This window comes from Heterodontus francisci, chromosome 47 (assembly GCF_036365525.1).
Source record: "Heterodontus francisci isolate sHetFra1 chromosome 47, sHetFra1.hap1, whole genome shotgun sequence".
In the NCBI taxonomy this organism is placed as follows: Eukaryota; Metazoa; Chordata; class Chondrichthyes; order Heterodontiformes; family Heterodontidae; genus Heterodontus; species Heterodontus francisci.
This window is the reverse complement of record NC_090417.1, coordinates 6,107,773-6,130,454: the sequence shown is the minus strand read 5'-3', so window position 1 is coordinate 6,130,454 and position 22,682 is coordinate 6,107,773. Positions and strand designations below refer to the sequence as shown.

The window sequence follows — 22,682 nt, the reverse complement described above, 5'->3', positions numbered from 1 at the left end:
TTCTCGTTGAAATGCATCTATTATGTGTATTCTGAAATATCTCCTTAAATGTCTTCCACTGCATCTCTATTGACCTATCCCTTAACCTACTTGCCAGTTCACCTTTGCTAGCTCTGCTTTCATGCCCTCATAATTGCCCTTATTTAAGTCTAAAATACTGGTCTTAGACGCATTCTTCTCTCCCTCAAACTAAATGTAAAATTCAGTCATATTATGATCACTGCTGCCTAGGGTGCCTTCACTATGAGGTAATTAATTAATCCTACCTCTTTGCACAATACCCGGTCTCGTGTAGCCTGCTGTTTGGTTGGGTCTAGACATGCTGTTCTAAGAAACTATCCCGAAAACATTGTATGAATTCCTCATCTTAGGCCACCTTTGCCCATCTGATTTTTCCATTCGAAATGTAGATTAAAATCTCCCATGATTATTGCCATAAACTTTTTGACAAGCACTCATTATTTCTTCTTTTATACCCTGTCTTACTGTGTGGTTATATTAGGGAGCCTGCACACCACTCCCACAGGGGATTTCTTGCCTTTATCATTTCTCATCTCTACCCAAACCAAGGAAAAGTTCCTAAATCAAAGAGAGGAAACCTCGATACTAAACTACATGACCACCTTCTGAGATAGACTTTCCAGGCAGGTGTGGTAGCAAAGGAACACCTGAAAGCCTCTCAGGAGAAAATGAAATGGTGAACGGATCAGAAAGCTGCAGTCCATGAGTTTGAACCAGGGGACCAAGTTCTGGTCCTGCACCCCCTGCAGGAAGAACCTTTGAAGGCCACGTTTGGTGGCCCATATAGTGTAGGGAAAAGGTGGATGAGTTAAACTACATGATTAACACTCCTGACAGAAGGAGAAAAATAACAAAGACTCTGTCATATTAACATGCTGACAAGTGTTATGACCGCAGCTGGAGCAATGCACTGTTAATTCAGTCCTGTCACTCCACAGGTTGCAGCATATTATTAAGCTTTCAGCAAATCAGAAAAAACAGCCAGATGAAACGCTCTAGTATCCCCAGAATGAAACAGACCAAACCAGGTATCTTTAGACAACACCAAATTAACTATTTATTTAAAAAACGAAATCTTAAACACTATTAAGACAAACCTATGTCTAAAGAGCTTATAACTTCTTAATTTAATCTAACTCCCACAGTCATGCACGTATGTTGAAAAATAACAGTGGTCGAGTTTTAAAGGTAGAGTTTTTTTAACAATTAGCTGTCTCTTAAGAATAAAATAAATAAGTTTTTGCATTTTATATTCCTGGTGAACGAAGTCTTCTGATGTGAAGATAATCAAAGTTCACTTGAAGTCTTCATCCGGATTTGACGAAAATACTCTTTTCTTGATAGGCATTCAAACAGTTCTTTTAACAATGAGCACAGCAATACAAATAATCTTTTGAAAAGAAAAGTTTTTCTTCCTTGCTCAGGGAAGTAACTGGGCTTGCAGCTTTGTAGAAATTTTCTTGAGAGAGTAAAAAACAGCTTTCTTCAAATCACCTCACTGGAAAAGTCTCTCAAAACTAACTGGTTCAGACCAGTCCCTGCCAGCTCCACACACAGACAAATGGACACATCATACCATATGACCTCTCTCTCTACTGCTGTTGTTCATGGTAACCAAAAATGCAGCTGTGGTACACTGTGTCTCCAGAATTTCCAGAAACTTCTCTCCCTTAAAGCTGCACAGTTTTTAATCCAGGAAAAAGAAATACAAGTCTGTGACATACGATAATACAGCCGGGAATGAGACAAATCAGTAAGCGTGTGCCAGGAGGTAAAACAGATTGAGGAAGAGAGCAGTAGTGGGGACAAACTGGACGAGGCCAAGTTGGGTGGCACAGTGGCGCAGTGGTTAGCACCGTAGCTTCACAGCTCCTGGGACCCGGGTTTGATTCTGGGTACTGCCTGCGTGGAGTTTGCATTTCTCCCTGTGACCGTGTGGGTTTTCGCCGGCTGCTCTGGTTTCCTCCCACAGCCAAAGACTTGCAGGTTGATAGGTAAATTGGCCATTGTAAATTACCTAGTGTAGGTAGGTGGTAGGGGAATTGAGGGATGGTGGGGATGTGGTAGGAATATGGGATTAATGTAGGATTAGTATAAATGGGTGGTTGATGGTCGGCACAGACTCGGTGGACTGAAGGGCCTGTTTCAGTGCTGTATCTCTAAAAAAAAAAAAAATACGAATATTGAAATTGAAACCCCTACTGCGGAATTGGAAAACACCAAAATTTTAGAGGGATTGGACACAATGCTGGACTATCTCTCTGATCTACAGAGACAGGACCTAATCACATTACTAAAGAAGTTCAAGGACACCTGCAGAGACAGACCAGATTGCACACCTTTAACAGTGCACCTTGTGGAGATAGTAGAGCCTCCATCAAGAAAACAGAACCCCTATAGACAGAACCCAAATAAGCTAGTTCCACCAAGAAATCCATGCTGGAAAATGATTTAATTGAACCCAGTCAGAATAGCTGCAGATCTCCTATAGTATTAATTCCTAAACCTGATGGTTCAACCAGGCTCTGTATTGCTGCAAAGTCAATGCAGTAATAAAACAGATACACACCCAATCCCCATATCGCAGACCACATAGACCAGGTAAGAAATTCCACCTACATCAGCAAAATAGACTTACTGAAAAGATACTGGCAAGTACCAATGACCCAGCAGGCAAAGAAAATCTTTATCTTTGTCACCCCCAATGGCTTAAGGTAATGCCCTTCAGTTTGAAAAATGCCCACGTTACAAAACTTAATGAATCAAGTGATAGCTAACCGAAATAACTGTTGTTTAGCTCGAGACCTAATAGTTTCAGCAACACCTCAGAAGACCATGTCCCTCATCACTCTTCAAAAGCCTAAAGAATGCTCACCGAGTGGCCAATTTGGCAAAAAGCAAATTCGCCAAAATCAAAATCATCTGTTTAGGCCACATTGTAGGCCAAGAGTGGCGCAGTGGTTAGCACCACAACCTCACAGCTCCAGCGACCTGGGTTTGATTTTGGGTACTGCCTGTGTGGAGTTTGCATTTCTCCCTGTGACCGTGTGGGTTTTCGCCGGCTGCTCTGGTTTCCTCCCACAGCCAAAGACTTGCAGGTTGATAGGTAAATTGGCCATTGTAAATTGCCCCTAGTATAGGTCCTAGTAGGGGAATTGAGGGATGGTGGGGATGTGGTAGGAATATGGGATGAATGTAGGATTAGTATAAATGGATGGTTGATGGTTGGCACAGACTCGGTGGGCCGAAGGGCCTGTTTCAGTGCTGTATCTCTAAATAAATAAATAAAGGTTGAGTGTTGCCAAGGACAGGAAAAGTGCAGACCCTGATGGGTTTCCCCATTCCAAAAACCAAAAAGGAAATCATGCATTTTCGTGCAGGTTCCACTGCAACTTTGTTCCCAATTTCAGCATCTTAGCTGCTTCCCTGATGGATCTCCTAAAGAAAAGTGAAAAGTGGTGTGGTCAGAGCTGTGCTAGCTAGCATTCGAAAAATTGAAGGCAATTGGAACAAACTGCCTGATATTGGCAGCCCCAAATTTCAACAAATCTGTTAAAATGGCCATTGATGCCAGTGATGTTGGAGTAGGTTCCATCCTACTCAGGATGAAGATTCAGGTTTGTCAAAAAAAAATGAACTGATACCAAAAGAAATAGTTCACTGCAGAAAAGGAAGCATTAGGGCTCCTGGCAGTGTTCAACATTTCAAAGTCCATGCCAATAACAGGTACAAAAAGCTTCAAATTCAGATGGATCACAATCCACTCACCTTCCTGGAAAAATTCAAAGTAAAAAACGCCAGGCTTTTTTGATGCAGTTTATTCCTCCAACCATTCAAACTAAATATTTCACACACAGTGAGGAAAGACAATGTCCTAGCCAACACAATGTCCAGAATGTAAAGAATGCTTTGTAAATCAAATTGATATCACACCCGGGGCTGGAAACCTGAAGAGTGAATGAAATGAATGTGTAAAGTGATGTGATTCCAAAACTGCTTAAACTAACCACATCCAAAAGATTGAGCACCCAAACTGTTGGCCATTTCTCTTTGTCAGCCCTTTCTGCTATATTTGCCTACTCCGTTTGATGTATTCCTGGAGGTTTCGTCACATGATTTAATGCCGCTCACATGAAGTTACCCGGAACACCAATTCACTAAGGAGCAACGCAAGGCTGATCCTCTTGAAAAGTCAAGCCGCCGTCTGCCATTGCAGGGAAGGATTGAGATTGGCCACGAAATGAAAAGTGAAAATTCATGGGTCAGTTGCAACATTGGCCTGGATTGAAACTGAAGTAATCCTGAAGACATGAGCATAATTCTGCAGGATTAGCAACACTCGTGTCTGAAACGTCTTCTCACGGTCGAACTTTACCTCTTTCCATTTTTTGCTCTCTCGCTCTCACATTCTCTCCCCTTTCTGTTGCTTCAGTCGTTGTTTCCGCCCCATGTGACAAAATTCCAGCCGCTCTCTTGACACACTGAACTCTCCAGCAGTTTTCTCCCTTGTACACACCTGAACTCTGTCACATGCCATTTCCTGGCACATACTGCACTGTCCACAGAGCCCTTGTAGACAGTGAAATTTGCACTTTTACACCTGCTTTTGACCTTAATGTTGTTCCTTTACTTGTCCATTACCATCTCCTTTTGTCTTTTAATCTCTCCTGCCTTCCACTCCCTGTCACAGACCTTCCCTTTCGTTCTTTCTCCTCCTCCTCCTCCTTTCCCTGCCTATGTACTTGCCTAAAATCTGTTACATCTCTATCTTGTTCTAGTTCTGACAAAAGGGCACTGACCTCAAGTGTTAACTTTGTTTCTCTCTCCACAGATGGTGTTTGACCAGTTGAATATTGCCAGCATTTTCAGTTTTTACATCTGAACACTGCACTATCTTTCAGACACATGCAGTGTTCCACTGCTCTCTGTTACATGTTGTACTATCCAGATGCTCCCTGGCACATGCTTCACTGTCCCGCAGTTCTCTGTCACATATTGCCCTGCCCAGCCGTTCTCTGTCACATTCCACTGTGCAGCAGTTACCGTTCAAGAGGTAATGTTAATACCTCAGTTGTTGACAATAAATCTGATGGAACCTAATCTGAAAGAGAAAGGTCAGGGTTGCATGTTGTGCCATCAGCTTTGGTCATAACTACTGTGTATTTCCATAATTTTCTCTTTCTATTTCCCAATTTCAGGTCATTTTTCATCTTTCAACAGTTAAAGATCTTTCTGGCTGATTTGTGGAACTGTTTGGTGATTTCATTTTCCATCAGTGCTGGAAGTCAGGACTAACTAGACACCCGAGTGAATGTTGTGACCTGAATCAGTGGGTCAGTAAAATAAACCATTAGCCAATGAGACTGAACGAGAGAAAAATATTTTTGGTCATTTCAATGCCAATGTAAAGCCTGCATGATGAATTGGTGACTTGGATATTGTAGCAGTTTCTGTCACAGTTAAAGTACAAAGTGCAACAAAGTAAATACAATGCTGATAAAGTCAGGGTCTGTGAAATGACCACGTTCCTTGGGCTTATGCTGTCAGTTTTTATTTGTTGCACTGAACTTTTTAATATGGACCCCTCGGCGTAAAATCTTAGGGACCTTAGGGTGAGATGTATCTATATGAGAAATATTTACAGGTAATCCCTTGGCTGGGATATTCGCTTAGAGGGTATCTGTGATGTGATACACATTATAGGGGATGCTTGGACTGTGACATGTGTTCGAGGGGTTCCTGGGATGTGAGATATATTATAGGGAATACCTGGGATCTGAACTGTATTTCAAAGGATCCTCGAGATTTATTTACAGGCAGCCTCTGGGATGTGAGATATATCACAAGGGGCACCTGCGATATAAGATATATAAGATGTATTATAGGGGGACTGGACTCCCTGGGATTTGATACACAGAATTTAGTCGATTTGCAGAGGCTTCAGTTTTCCCTTATTATGAAGCAGATCTTTATTTTCGTCTCCTGTGTCGACACAAAACAGGATGTCATTTGGCTTTTCAGCCATAGAGCGTCCCTGGGATGTGAGGTGTATTGCAGCAAAGTCATGGGATGTGAGATGAATTATCAGAGTTCCTGAAATGTCAAATGTATTACTGGGAATCTCTGGGATGACAGTATTGCTGGGGGTCCCTGGGATGTTGAATGTGCTACATGAGGTCCAGACATTTTGATATGTATTACATGATGTCCCCGGGTTAGAACCATAGAAAAATTACAGCTCAGAAGGAGGCCATTCAGCCTGTTGTGTCTGTGCCATTGAGATGTATTGCAGAGGATCTGATTGACATCCTATATTAATGCAAGGGATCCCTGTAAGATTTATTTATGGCATCCCGAATGGAAGATGTATTACACGGGATCTCTGAGATTGGAAGATGTAGTGCAGTGAAAGCCTGGGATGAGGGATGTATTAAAGGTCAGTGATTCCTTGGCATGTCTTATGTATTATTGGGTATTACTGGGATGTAAATATATATTAAATGAGATCTTTGGAATTTGAAACTGTGTTTGAAGTGGTTCCTGGGATGGACAAAGCATTACAGAGGGTTGATGAGATGCAAGCTGTATTTACATGGTGCTGCTGGGATGTGAGATGGAATAGAGTCCCTTGGGTGTGAGATGTATTTCATGTGGTGCCTGAAATGTGAGATATATGGCATGAATCTCATGGGATGCGAGGTGTTCTGCAGGTTTCCCTGCATTGTTAGATGTATTACAGGGGTTTCTTGGGATATGAGCTGTATTATAGGTACTTCTTCGGATTTCAGATGTATTACAGGAGAGGGTTGTGAGACCTTCTTATAAGTGTTTACTGGGATGTGAAATGCTTTACAGGCGAATCAGTGAAATATAAGATTGTTGTGACATCTGTTACAGGGGATCAGTTGGATCTGAGTTTCATCACAATGGATACCTGGGATCTGAGTTGTATTAAAGTAGGTCTCAGGGTCAAGGATTTTATTTACAAAAGGCTTTGGGTGTGAAGGTGTAATGATCATGCCATTGGGCGAGTACAATTTTACTGGAACCATAGAATGTCACAGTATATAGGAGAATCTGTGGTTTATTGCCAATTTTATAGGTATCCTGTGGGGTCATCTTAATGCTGACAGGATCTGTGGAACGTAGAAAGCATCACAGGTAATTCTGGAGTCTGTCAGTCCTTTAAAGGTGTTTACTTGGAAAGACACTATGTTACATAGGAACCTAGGAAGATGGGAACAGGAGTAGGCCATTCAGCCCCTCAAGCCTGTCCCGCCATTCAATGAGGTCATGGCTGATCTGCGGCCTAACTCCATATCCCTTAATATCTTTGCTTAACAAAAATCTATCCATCTCAGATTTAAAATTAACAACTGTTCTAGTTTTAACTGCTGTTTGTGGGAGAGAGTTCCAAACCTCTCCACCTTTGCGTGAAGAAGTGCTTCCGAACATCTCTCCTGAACGGTCTGCTCCTAATTTTTAGACTATGTCCCCTAGTTTTTGAATCTCCAACCAGTGGAAATAGTTTATCTTTATCCAGCCTGTCTTACCTGTTAATATCTTGAAGACTAATAATATCAGATCGCCCCTTAACCTTTTAAATTCTAGCGAAAACAGGCCTAATTTGTATAATATCTCCTCGTAACTTAACCCCTGTAGTCCAGGTATCATTCTTGTAAATCTACATTGCACTCCCTCCGAGGCCAATATATCCTTCCTAAGGTGTGGTGCCCAGAACTGCTCACAGTACTCCAAGGGGGGTCAAACCAGGGTTTTGTACAGCTGCAACATAACCTCTGTGTCTTTATGCTCCAGTCTTCTAGATATAAAGGCTAGCATTCATTAGCCTTTTTGATTATTTTCTGCACTTGCTCGTGGCATTTTAAAGATCTATGCACCTGAACCCCCAAGTCTCTTTGGACATCCACTGTACTTAACCTCTTCCCATTTAGTAACTACCCTGCGCTATTCTTTCTTGGTCCAAAATGGATAACCTCACACTTGCCCGCATTGAAATCCATCTGCCTATGTTGAGGGGGAATTCTTGCAATATCTATTTATGGAATGAGTCTGGGAATGTGCATTTGGAGAGGATCCACAGGAATGTGCCAATATTTGCAATTAACCTTGGGAGTGTTTTATGTTTTACAAGCAGTCCCAAGGATGTTGTTACTATTCAGAGAGTGTTACTGGATGATTTTTATGAAATACTGGATGTTCTGGAATTAGTATCAGTGTATATATAGAATGTTTCTTTGGTAATTGTGACCATTATTAAGAATGTACATGTGTGAACTTCACTAGTGATATGGATTTCTGAGTGAGTTTCATGAATCACAGGGTCCTTCAAGGGACCGTCAGAATTTACATGTTGCCCCAAGGAGTGTGTCAATATTTCCACGATGTTCCTGAGTTAGTGACAATATTTAAAATGTTTCTGATATTGTGTCAGTTTTTATTTGTTTGCAGATTAATTGTTACTATTTATTGGACAAAATGAGTGTTTCAATGTTACAAATTTGTAAGCATGTCTTATTCAACATGCTATTTCTGGTTAAGTGACACAAGACGTTTTCCCTCTGCTATAAATAAGAGACTCCTTTCAATGCGTTACACCACATTCTCAGTTGTAGCATCACCTCTGGCACTAGCGTGGATCAGTGGCTCTATAGTGAGCAAAACAATGGATCAGAAGTTGACATCAATCGATTGGAATCTCACAACAATGGATCAGAATCTGAGTGCAATAGAGTGGAACATGACAACACTGGGTTGGCGCCATCAACTGTCAGTAGAACTTCAGACACTAGTAGCATTTTATAATATCCAACGTATTTACTATCCTCTCCTCGCTGCTTTTGGTGTCACTGGTAAGTCTCTATATCCTGCTATTAATTCTATAAACATTATTTAACTGCATTATTGTTTGTCATTTATATGTTCATCCACAAAGCTGCTGGGGTTCCTGGCAAGTCTCAATTAATTATGTAAAATATGCTTCACTATTATTATTTGCTACCATTTGGGAACCCCGGGATGGGAAATGTGTGTCATTGATTCTCCAGAATGTGGGTTTATTACAGGGGTATTCTGTGGAGTGAGTGCAGAGGACCCCTGCAGGAGCATGTATTCATAAGGGTCCCTGGGATGGGACACATAGTTAAAGGCATTCTGGATATGTGAGATATCCCTGAAATGGGAAATGTGTTTACCAGGCATCGCTGCAAAGGAGATGTATTTATAGGCAGCCCTGGAATGTGAAAAGTATTCAAAGGAATCACTGGGATAGGAGATGTACAACACTACATCTATGGGATGTTACACAGGGCTCCTGGAATGGAGATGTATTACTGTAGGTTCTTGGGATGTAAGATGTACTCACATCTGGGATGTGTCGCTGAGATGTGAGATTGATTCACAGTTTACCCCTGGGATGTTACTATATTAGAACGGATCACTGGGATGTGAGATGTATTAAAGAAGGTGCCTGAGATATTAAATGATTTGCTGGGTGGCCCTGTGCTGAGAAATATGATATGGAAAGTCACTGGGATATGAGATGCTTAGAACGGGTTCCCTGGGATGCGTAATGTAATACAAGATTCCAGAGGATGTGAGATATATTAAGTGGTGGTGGGGTGGGGTGGGGTGGGGGGTGCGGTTCCCCGGGGATTAGTTGCATTAAATGGGGTCCATGAGATGAATTACAGGGTGTCCCTGGACATGAGATTAAATACAGATTGTCCCTGGGATGTGAATGTATTACATGGATCCCAGGAATGTGAGATGTATTGAAGAGTTCCTGTGGGATGTGAGTTGAATTACACGATGTCCTTGGCAAGTGTAATGTATTATAAAGAATCCCTGGAATTTGAGATGGATTAACTGAGGCTCACTGGGATGTGAGATGTGTTACAAGGGAGTTATCCATATGGAAGTCACTGTGAAGGAGACATATTACAAGAGTATCTGGGATGTGACATGGACACAAATGCAAAATGCTGTGGATCCTTGAAATGTGAAATATAAATAGAAAATGCTGGAAAAACATTTCAGGTCTGGCACCATCTGTTGACAGAGAAACAAAGTTAGCATTTCAGGTTGATGACATTTTATCAGAACTGGAAAAAGGTTCGAGATGCCACAGATTTTAAACAATACAAAGCCAGGCAAAGGGGGATGGGTGGAAAGAACAAAGGGAAAGATCTGTTATAGGGCAGAAGGCATGAGAAATTAAATGACAAAAGGGATGATGGTGCAAGACAAAAGGGAATGATAATGGAACAAGAAACAAAAGATGGGGGTCCAGAAGAGCCATTAACACTAATAGCAGAATCATAGCTGTAGCCCTAAAAAATATGGGACTGCTGGTTTGGATCTAAAATCTTTGAAGTCGATTTTGAGTCTGGAAGGCTGTAAACTGCCTGATCAAAAGATTGAGTAATGCTCCTTGCACATCTGTTGAGCTTTATTAGAACAATGTAGGAGGCCAAGATCGGAGAAGTCAGTGTGGGAGTGCAGCGGAGAATTACAATGGTAGGTCACCAGAAGCTTGGGAAAATGTTTTCAGATTGAATGGAAGTGTTCAGCAATTTACTTTTGGTCTCCCAAATGTAGGGGAGATACATCGTGAGTAGCGAATACAGTATACTAAATTGAAAGAAATTCAAGTAAGTCACTTTTTCATCTGATGAAGGAAGTCCTTTGGGCCTTGAACTGTGGGAGGAAGGAAGTAAAATTGCAGTTGTTGCATTTCCTGTGCTTGTGTGAGAAGGTGCCTTGGAAAGGAGAGAGGGTGTTGTGGAGGAATGGTCCATTTGAAATAATGAAGGTGAGGGGAGGGTAATGTTTGGTGGTAATGGTGGAAGAGGATTAATTGAATGTGAAGGCGAGTAGGATTCAAGGTTATGACGTAGTTTTGTCAGGGGGAGGAAGGTGTGAGAACAGAAGTGCTGGATAACAGCTTGCACCATCATCCTTTTTGTCATTTCATCTCTCTCTCTTCTACCTTCCCACAATATTCCCTTTTGTTCTTACCTCCTGTCCCCCTTTTCCTGCTTTCGTACTTGTTTAAAATTTGTCATACCTCTTTTTTCAGTCCTTATGAAAAGTCATATTTACAAGGAGTATCCAGAATTGTAAACATTCAGGCAGACCCCAGACTGTATCAGAAAACACATAGGAATGAACGAACTGGAGTAAGCTGTGTAAATCCTTGAACTCTTCCAGCATTCAGTTCATTCAGATAAAAGGTCACAGACCTGAAACGTTAACTCTGTTTCTTTCTCCACAGATTTGGCCTAACATGCTGAGTATTTCCAGCATTTTCTGTTTTTATTTCAATTAAACCATGACTGATCTGTATCTTAACCCCATCTAGCCGCCTTGGTTGCTCTCAGAACTGATGCTTAACAAAATTGCATCAGTTTTTTGCTTTGCTGAACACAACTGTTCAGTCCACAAGTATGTGACTGGGCTTTCAGTCGCTTGCCATTTTAATTATCCACCCCAGTCACACCCTGAGTTCTCTGTTCCCTGCGTCCTAACAGGTTCCAACAAAGTTCAATGAGGCTTGAGGAACAGCATGGCATCTTTCAATTACAACCTTCCAGATGCAATATTGAGCTCAACCATTTCAGATTCAGATCATAACAACTGCTTCCAGTTTTTTTTTTGGACAGCTGCTGTTGGTAATGATTTTGCCATTTGCACATCCTCTCGCACCATCATTTGTATCTCTCCTTGTCCCATTACCACCCCATTTTGCCTTGCATTATCATTCTTTTCTCATTAATCACTCCATCTTTCCATCCTATCACAGACCTTCCCTTTTGTTCTTTCCTCCCTCTCCTCCTTTCCCTGCATCTGCGTTTGCTTAAAACCTATTACATCTGTAACATCTTTCAGTTTTGACAAATGGACACTATCTGAGATGTTAACTTTGTTTCTCTCCCCACTGGTGCTCATTATTTCCAGCATTTTCTATTTACATTTCAGATTTCCAGTATCCTTGTAAAAGTCTATCAATCGCAGATTTCAAAATTCAATTGACCTGCCCATAATAGCTTCTTGGGGAAGAGAGTTCCACATTTTCACTTCCATTTGTGTGAATAGATGCTTCTAACATCACCCCTGAATGGCCTAGCTTTAATTTTAAGATTATGCCTCATTGTTGTGGACTCCCCACCAGACAAAACCATTTTGCTCCATCTACCCCTATAAAAGCCTTTGATCATCTGCAACAACTCAGCTGGCTGAACCTTTACTGTTCTACATTCACGAAATACAAGCCTAGTCAATGCAAACTTTTCAAATCATTTGACTCTTTTGGACCTGGTATCATTCAGGTGAATGTGTGCAGCATTGTCTTTATGACCAGGACTGAATGTATTACTCCAGATTGGGTCTAACTTCCACCCCTTTGTATTTCAGCCCTCGAGGTAAAGGCCAAAGTTCTATTAGCCTTTTAAAATTAGTTTTTTTTCAATCTGTCCACTTGTTTTTTTTTTGTAGTTCTGTCCTTCAACCTCGAAATCTCACTGCTCATCCACAGTTGCTAGCTTATTACCATGTAAAAAATGATCTATTCCTGACTTCTAGCAGAGAATGGTGTCTACCAGAGATTCGGAGACTACAAATGTTTGAAGTGGATTCAAGGACCTTACCAATATTTGCACTGGGAGTTACAGACTGTATAAACAGTCACAGTGATCTTTGGACACTCTGCTATGTTTTGCAGAAACTGTCAATAATAACAAGGAAATCCAGATAATTTATCATTAAGTATAAGGAGGTCCAAAAATATTTGAAGGGAAATCCAGAGACCGTACATGTATTTACAAGGGGCAGGGAGACTATACTAATATTTACAGGGGTATTATATATTTACAGGGAGATCTCATTTGTCATAAATCTTGTTATTTGTGATGTCCCTTTCCAGTTTATCCTTTTTTTTAATTTAAATTTTGTCTTAAACAGATAGCTCTGTTAGAGGCTAGGAATCCTGCAGCGAGTGACCCACCTCCTGACTCCCCAAAGTCTGTCCACCATCTACAAGGCACAAGCCAGGAGTGTAATGGAATACTCTCCACGTGCCTGGATGAGTGTGGCTCTAACAACACTCAGGAAGCTCAACACCATCTAGGACAAATCAGCCCACTTGATCGGGACCCCATCTACCACCTTAAACATTCACTCTCTCCACCACCGACGCACAGTGGCAGTAGTGTTCATCATATACAAGATGCACTGCAGCAACTCACCACACCTCCTTCGACAGCATCTTCCAAATCCATGATTTCTTCTACCTAGAAGGACAAGGACAGCCGATGCATTGGAACACCACCAGCTGCAAGTTCCACTCCAAGTCACACACCATACTGACTTGGAACTATATCACCGTTCCTTCACTGTCGCTGGGTCAAAATCCTGGAACTCCCTTCCTGACAGCACTCTGGGTTTACCTACCCCACATGTACTGCAGCGGTTCAAGAAGACAGCTCACCACCACCTTCTCAAGGGCAATTAGGGATGGGCAATAAATGCTGGCCTTATCATCAACAGTCGCATCCAATCAAATAATGAAAAATCCCAACATTGAATGCAGCAATAAAACTGCAAATTTGTTGATAAACTCTGTCAAACTGCTGATTTTTTTCCCAGCCTGATGTATAATTTCTCTATTTGTTTCCCTTCCTTACAGTTAATTTACTTACGATTGTGATCCTGTTGCGAGGAAAGTGTGATTTCTCCAAATGTGTCACTCGCTACTTGGTGGCTATGACAGCGGCAGGCCTACTGGTCATTTTCGTCGATCTGATATTAAGGCAGATTCCTACTCGTTATGAGAATCAATTTCTTTTCATGCACTCCATCCCCTTGTGTAATATCCATGCCATGCTGCTTCATGCGGCCACAGACTGTTCTGTCTGGTTCACAGTCGCTTTTATCTTTGATCGATTTGTGGACATTTGTTGCCAAAAACTGAAAACTAAATATTGCACTGATAAAACAGCAGGGATTGTTCTAGGCACAGTGACTGCGCTGTTTTGTTTCAAGAACACGATCTGGTATTTTATGTTAACAGATAGGTATCAGTTTCAGAATACACCCTTGTTTTGTTCTGTTAGGGAGACGGCAATGGATTCATTGGGCTGGGCTGCAATTGAAATCCTTCATTATATTCTAACTCCGGGGGTGCCATTTGTAGTGATTCTGCTGCTCAATGCTTTAACGGTCAGATATATTACATTGGCCAGCAGAGACTCGAGGAATCTCGAGGGCCGCAGCACTGAAGAGTGTCCCAGTGACCCAGAGATGGAAAGCCAAAGGAAATACAAGATATTACTGTTTTCCATATCAGGGAATTTTGTACTGTTGTGGGCTGTGTTCTTGTTTTATTCTGCATGGAGCCGGATGTTTTGGTTGGGATATAAACTGATTTATCTACCTCGGTTTGTAAGGGAGATGGGAATCATGCTCCAGCTCCTGAGTTACTGCACAAACATTTGTATTTATGTGGTAACCCAGGCTAAGTTTCGGGAAGAGTTGAAGTATGTGATCAAATATCCCTTTACTGTAATTGTTAAATTCTTTAAAAGATAAGAGCTGAAGATTTCTAGCATTGTAGCTCAATTCCAACTCATCCTCTATCCAACCCAGTCTCACTTCAGGTTTCATGATACAAGCACAGTGGGGTCCATCTACTATTAAACTGAACCCCACCACAGATACTAACGCACTCACAGAGACCCTCGAGTTACTCTCCGACAAGAGACTCCGAGTCAATGATGAAGAAAATACTCATACATAACAAAGGGCTCACAGTAAAAGATTTCAAATAATTACAAATATCCTGCTGTAATTATAAACATAGTCCTAAATAACCTCCTTCAATACTAAACGCCTACTCGAGACCTTGGGGAGTCAAATATGCGGTCCAACATTATTTCCCGTTTTATGCTACCATCGAAAACCAATTTCACACCCACCTTTGGAAAAATTCTGTTGAGAAGAAAATCGGGCATGTTGTATCTCAGGCGTCGATTTCCAAATGAATCGATTCCAGGCTACTGGCGTAGACCAATCTAGCCACATGAAGTCACCCATAAAGGGGCAAATTTTGGTCTGGGCACTTTTTCGGATCTGCGTTGGGTTCTGTTCAGGCAGCGCATCCATTACCAAAAGGCCTGAACATTAGCAGGACTTGATCAGGATTCAGCAGCATAGTCGGTTCAGTGCTTACATGGCTAATTCTGCTTACTGGAAATTCAATCTAGGGCCATCCATTTCCAACATGTGCAGCTTATTTTCTGTCTCAACAGTTGAAGACCTTTCTCACCGATTTGTTGAATTGTTCGATGGTTTAATTTTCCACTAGTGCTGGAGGCTATTTAGGACCAACTGGTCACTGAGGAAATTCTGTCTCAGTTTCCTGTCTGGACCAGTCTGCCCGTCAAGTTCTTCTCGATAATGAGGCTGAAATATTTCAAACTATCCTTTAAAATCAAAATTACTTTGTGATTTAACGCCTGGGGTGAGCTGATACGTTGGATATGACAACATTTTCTGCAACAATTAGAATATAGAGTATAGCAATGTTGAGTGGGTCTGGTACAAGTTGGATAGAATTAGGATCTAGGGAGTAACTATACTTCTTGGAGTTGTGTTTTTAACCTTGGTGGAGCAAATTTATATGTATACTGTCAGCATGAAAACTGGAAATATTTACAATCTTGCATCAACTTCAGCTTCTCTCTGAAGATACACTGATATCGAACTGTGAATAACTGGTTGTGTGCTCTATGGTTAAGGCAATAATTAATACTATTTCTTTTTGCGAGTTCAATCATTAACTTGTTGCATTTTGATGTTATTACCTTTCCACAGTAAACTTTTGGGTCAATAATCCATGTCTGAGTAATCTTCCCCACCTTAAATATACTGAACGCTGTATTTAGATTGTTGCATTCAAATTATCAGATACTTATTAACGGCATAGAGTTGCTACTTCTCTCAATCTGACCGTTCCAGCTAAAAGGATCCAGTTTAATTTCTCAAAGGATCGGCTGGGACCCCCAAACTGACCCAACGCTTTAAAAGGGCTCTGTCCCATCTCTGTCAGTCCCTCCCTCCAAACCGACTGAGCTCCCAAAGTGACATCTCACCCCAAACTGAGTAACCATCCCAGCTCATGAAAAAGCACAGAGGTGCAAATTGAATCAGAAATTTAAAAAAATCCAACAACTCAAAAGGTCTCACACCGCATCTGTCCCAGTTCCCCACAATAAAGTATCTCTCAAAGACACATGGATTCGAAAACTGACGCGCATTCCATATTTACTAAGCATCTGAAACTGTGATAATTAAGAATCACAATCATAGAGCCACCAAAAAAAGCAAAGTATGACAAAGTGACCTAAAAAATTCAGAACCTGAATAATCTTTCAAGACTGAAAGCCCCTGACTGATTCAGTTTCTAAAGAGGTAGGGCAAATACACCAGTGACTCAAACCAAAATTAACAAAGCAGCCTATGGAAATCTACATTTTTAAACAAACGGAACTCCAGACAATATCAATCTAACTTGGCCTTAAAATAATTCTACACCCCAAGCTGATGTGGGACCACAGAACCCATTCAGCAAATAGGACCATTATGGCACTATCTGCAGACTAAACAGCACTAACTCAGGCAGCATTTCAAGCTAGCCCAGCCCCTGAAGTGGCTCAGCTCCTCAATGAAACATCTCCAACTGATTATAGTACCGACTGGCTGATGCAGCATTCCCAAAATTGTCAATCGCTAATTAACTGACGGACATGCAATATAATAGTACCCTGAAACTCATCCATCAATCACAAATGGTCCAACAGCAGTAAACTGACTGATCTTCAATATAACACAACATCGAGAACAAATCCACTGACGACAACTGGTCCAACACCAAACTGACAGAACCCATTCTTATAACATAGGATCGAGCAACTCATTCGCTAATCACAAATGATCAAAAATTGCTAAACTGACTGAACACCTTCTACATAACACAGCACCCAGAAAGTTAACCACTGAACACAAATGTCCAATACCAGTAATGTGGCCTGGCTTCCCCAGACTAGCTCAAAGCTTGCAAAGTGGCTCAGTGTGCTTACAATGGTGCAAGACCTATAGAGCGCCAGTGAAGTGAGACAGCCACAAACTGATCTCTTACATATACAATGCTGCAGAATCCTGAGATTGATGCAACACTTGTAAACTGGCCAGATGACCATCAACTGACAGAGCTACTACAAATCATTGCAAAATTTTCAAATGGATCCATTGGCCATAACTTGACCCCTTGCCCATCACCAACTTAATTCATCAGCTGCACACTGAACAAGAGGCCAGAATTAGAGCAACACAGTGCTGTTGGGGTTTAAAAGTGCTGTTAAGAGGTCGGAACATAATCCAAATGCTATGGTAGTATATTGAAAAGGGGCTAGTGCATCCAAATTGATCAAACAAGTGATGAAGCAACAATAAATAAACCAACATTCATAAACTGAACCCTGGAACTACATACTGACTCTGCGACCATCACCCACATTATCCATCACCTACAAGACGGATTGAAACCAAGTAAACTAAAGCAATACCCACAATCTGATTTATAACCCAGAAATTTCCCTAATACCCAATAACTGGCCCACTACCCAGAAAATAAACCAATAGCTATAAATATTGGCCTGGTGTTAGAACAGATGGGTGTAATTATTACATACAGAGTGAGGACTTCAGCATTTTAAAGAAGTAGCACACGACTTTAGTCATAAGCTTCAGCTCTCTGGAGAGGCAGATTGAATACACCAGAAAATTACTTGTGACTATTTGCGACTAATCTTGGGAAAACTTAATTAATGAACGGCCTGTAGACCTCGAGAACTGGATGAGAGCAAACACATAGTTTAGGACGCTGGAGAATTGATGATGGTGACAGAAGGTTAAGTCCACTTCATCCGTATCAAAGGACCATTGTCTCACGTACACTGACACTCAGAAATAACGGGTCATGTCAACCAGCATCCTTGGGTTATGCTGCCATCCCAGAAATGCCAGAAAGCGTAATTTTCAAAATAAACTTGAGTTCAACTAAAGTATATAAATCAAGTGCATTGGATCTTGAATTTGGGAACCAGCCAGGAAGAATGCGTGCACGAATTATAACTGTCGTTTCCCCAATTAAGTTCACTTGGTTGTTAGTACTTAATTTTATTTGTGATATTAATACGGTGATAAAAATCAACTTTGCTTCTGAGTGCATTGTCTTCCCATCATTGATTGAATCCACAGAAATCCAGCCAAACGTTGTCGATCTCTAGACTATAATTGACCTGCTAAAATTACCTGGGCTGGAGCGTTTCAGTTATGAAGAGAGACTGAAAAGGCTAGGATTGTTTTCCTTAGAGCAGAGAAGGCTGAGGGGGGGGGGGGGGGGGGGGGGGGAAATGACTGAGGTATACAAAATTATGAGGGGCATTGATAGATTAGATAGGAAGAAACCTTTTCCCTTAGCGGAGGGGTCAATAACCAGGGGACATAGATTTAAGGTAAGGGCAGGAGGTTTAGAGAGGATTTGAGGAAAAGAAAATTCACCCAGAGGATGCTTGCAATCTGGAATGCACTGCCTGAAGAGGTGGTGGAGGCACGAACAGTCACAACATTTAAGAAGTATTTCGATGAACACTTGAAACGCCATAGCATACAAGGCTACGGGCCAAGTGCTGGAAAATGGGATTAGAATAGGTAGGTGCTTGATGGCTGGCACTGACACGATGGACCGAAGCGCCTGTTTCTGTGCTGTATGACTCTATGACCCAATGTTTACAAGCTGTCCAAGAACCAAGAGTTTGCCTGTGACTCAAATTGATTGAACACCCAGATATCGCCCCATTGCCAATAAACTGTCCCAATCAGTCTTACGTTGTCAAATGACTCGAAAGTGACAGATAACCTCCAAACTTATACAGAGCCCATAAACTACCCACGAACTGCCTCACTCCCCATAAACTGACCCTCTCCCTATTAACTAACACACACCAATAAAATGACGTCACCTTCGAACTGTCTAAAATCTGGCAATATCGTCCGAGCAACAAAAGAAAAGGTCCATAAAGGCACAATTTGATCTTGTGCAATAGAAACTGAACCAAAACTGATAAAATCAAGCAATTCTAATAAACTGATGCAGCCCCCATACTCTGACCCTAAAATCAACTGAGTGAGCAACCATAAACGGAAACTGTACCAGTATACTTGTTCAGTGCCATAAACCGGTCCAGCAACAATTAACTGACCCAGCATTAACTGACCCAGCCCCAACAAACTGACCCTTTGCCTTCATAACTGACCTTGTACCCATTTCCCAATAAATCAAGCCTAAAATGATCCACGATCAGTCAACGGAGCCAATCTGATAAATTGAATAAACACCAATTAACCAACTTAGCAGCCAATAACTGACACATTGTCCACACACAAATCCATAGCCCAGTAAAATGATACATTGGCCATCGGCTGAACCGGCACTCAAAATTAAGTATCAATAATAAACTAACCAATAACTTATAAATGGACCAAGAACCCATTAAATGACTCAGCTCCCACACTGAACCTGACTCATCATTTGCAATCTGATGAGTACCAATGAACTGAACCAAATAATATCTTACAACTGCAATTCAAATCAGCAACCACTAATTAAAGTCCTCCGTGGAAACAGAGTTAATCCACTCAAAGTCTTTGTCCAACCTCCAAAGTAATGTGGGAGAAATTAGGGACAAAAAGGAAAATTTCTGTTGGAGGCCGAGGGCATGATTGCTATAATATATTAAAAAATACATTGCATCTATCTTCACTGAAGAAGAAGATACTGCCAAAATATCGATTAAAAATGAGGCATTGACGATATTGAATAGGAGAAAATAGATCCAAGTGGAGTCTTCAAAGTAGCCAGTTGAGATGGGATGCATCTTAAGCGACTGAGAGAAATAAAGGTGCAATTTACGGAGGCTCTGTCACAATTTTCCAATTCTCCTTGCATATGTCAGGGGCTTGGAGGATTGCATCCCTGTTTTTCAAAAAAGTGTATAAAGTCAGACAGTATAAAGAGTCAGCTTAACTTCAGTAATGTGGAAACTTTTTAAGAGACAATAATATGGGACAAAATTAATTGGCATTTAGAAGCCCATAGCCTAATAATGAAAGTCAGCACAGATTTCTGAAAGACAAGTCGCATTCGGCAAACTTGATTGAGTTCTTTGGTGAAGTAGTGGAAAGGGTTGATCAGGGTAAGGTGGCTGATATTGTCGATATGGACTTCCAAGTCGTAAAGACTAAACTCCTATAGGAGTTTTTTGGGGATGTTACTAACAGAATTGATAAAGGGGAGTCAGTGGACGTGGTATACTTGGATTTTCAGAAGGCTTTTGATCAAGTCCCCCACAGGAGGTTGTTAGCAAAATGAAAGCACATGGGATCGGAGGTAATATACTGATATGGAACAAGGATTGGTTCAGGCAGAATGCAGAGAGTAGGAATAAATGGGTCATTCTCGCTGTGACGAGTGGGGTACTGCGGGGATCAGTACTTGGGCCCCAGCTGTTCACAATATATATCAATGATTTGGATGTGGGGATCCAATGTAGTATTTCCAAGTTTGTGGGTGACCCAAAACTAGATGGGAATGTGTGTCGTGAGAAAGATGCAAAGTATTTCAAGGGGATTTGGACAGACTTAGTGAGTGGGCAAGAATGTGGCAGGTGGAATATAATGCGGAGACATGTGAGGTCATCCACTTTGGTAGGAGGAATAGATGTGCTTTTCTTCCAAGACAGGAGATGAGATGAGTTGACACAGCAGATTTCTGTCCAACTTCTGGCAACATATAGCCACAAATCTATTCTGAGGAATAGATGTGCAGAGTATTTCTTCAATGGTAAGAGATTAGAAAATGTAGATATACAAAGGGACCTGGGTATCCTTGTCAATAAGTCACTGAAAGCTAACATGCAGGTGCAGCAAGCAATTAGGAAGGCTGATGGTATGTTAGCCTTTATCGCAAGAAGATTTGAGTACAGGAGTAGTGAAGTCTTGCTTCAGTTGTATACAACCTTGGTTAGACCACACCTGGAGTACTGTGTGCAGTTTTGGTCCCCTTACCTTAGGAAGGATATTATTGCCATAGAGGGAGTGCAAAGAAGGTTCACCAGACTTGTTCCCGGGATGGCGGGACTGTCCTATGAAGAGTGATTGGGGAAACTGGGTCTGTATTCTCCAGAGCTTCGAAGAATGAGAGGTGATCTCATTGAAACCTACAAAGTACTTCAAGGGATAGACAGGGTAGATGCAGTTAACGTGTTTCCCCTGGTTGGGGAGTCTAGAACCAGGGGACACAATTTCAAAATAAAGTGAAAGCCACTTAGGAAAGCGATAAGGAGACATTTCTTTACTCGGAGGGTTGTGAATCTTTAGAATTCTCTACCCCAGAAGGCTGTGGAAGCTCAGTCATTGAGTATGTTTAAAGCAGAGATTGACAGATTTCTAAATACAAATGACATAATGGGATCTGAAGATAGTGTGGGAAAAAAAATTGAAGTGGATGATCAGCCTTGATCATATTGAATGGTGGGGCAGATTCAATGGGCTGAGTGGCCTACTCCTGCTCCTATGTTCAGGAAGACATATACAGACTGGTGAAACAAGCAGACAAATGACAAATGAAATTTAGCACAGAGATGTTTGAAGTGACACATTTTGGTCAGAAAAATGAGGAGAAGCAAACATAAACTGTCCAGGCAATCAGGAAATGCTATAACATCCAAAGAATAAATGGACATTTGCTGAGTGAACATCCACAAACAGACTCAGCACACAAACCATTGGTCAAATGACCAGTACCTGACACTATAATTATAAACTAACCTGTCACAAATTTGCTCAATATCAAAAGTTCCAATTTCCTGAGCACCCACGAACTGTTCCAGAATTCATCCCTTAACCAAGTGACTGCGATCCATCAACTGGCCCATCTCTAATAAATGAATGCAAGGATGAAAAGCTAATTTAGTGCCTGGAATGTAACCGAGCACCTTAAAATCACCAAGTGATTATCACTTGATACAATATCTTTTTAAAAAACCATCATTGAATACTGGCACAGCCCAGAGAAGCTGACCCAGTAACCTCAAACGGATACAGCATCCAAACCGCAGAGGTACACCTGTCACACAAAGTGATTTTATGTTACATTCTTATTTTCTGCCCGCACATCCATTGTTATATTGAAGGTGGTCCCTCTAGTCTACTCTGGGGAATCTGGCGGTATTGAGACTATTATTTTTGCAGTAGGATCCCAGGCCCTCCACAGCTCAGAGGGACCAAAGCCCATATGCTGGTGTAGGTTTTCACAATCTAGGTAATGAGATCAGACAGTTAAGCCTGTCAACACAGATATCTCACTTGATGCCAGAGAACTTCTTATGAAAGAGTTTGTTCGATGTTCAATGAAGACATTAACCTGATTGCATTACTGGTGTTGAAGATTTCATAAAGAGTTCACACCTGATGAATATTTAACGGTTATAAAGCGACATCCTCAGGTCTGATCTAACTAACCA

General features: G+C 41.3%; 1 protein-coding gene across 1 annotated transcript in view; it reads right to left on the bottom strand.

Moving 5' to 3' along the window:
* LOC137357271 (G-protein coupled receptor 39-like) overlaps positions 1-13,895 on the bottom strand; it is a 33,439-nt gene extending 19,544 nt beyond the window's left edge. Inside the window, exon 1 of the mRNA XM_068023492.1 lies at positions 13,740-13,895. The gene's annotated coding sequence lies outside the window, so the exon portion shown is untranslated. The remainder of the gene's footprint in view (positions 1-13,739) is intronic.
* Positions 13,896-22,682: the final 8,787 nt, after the last annotated feature.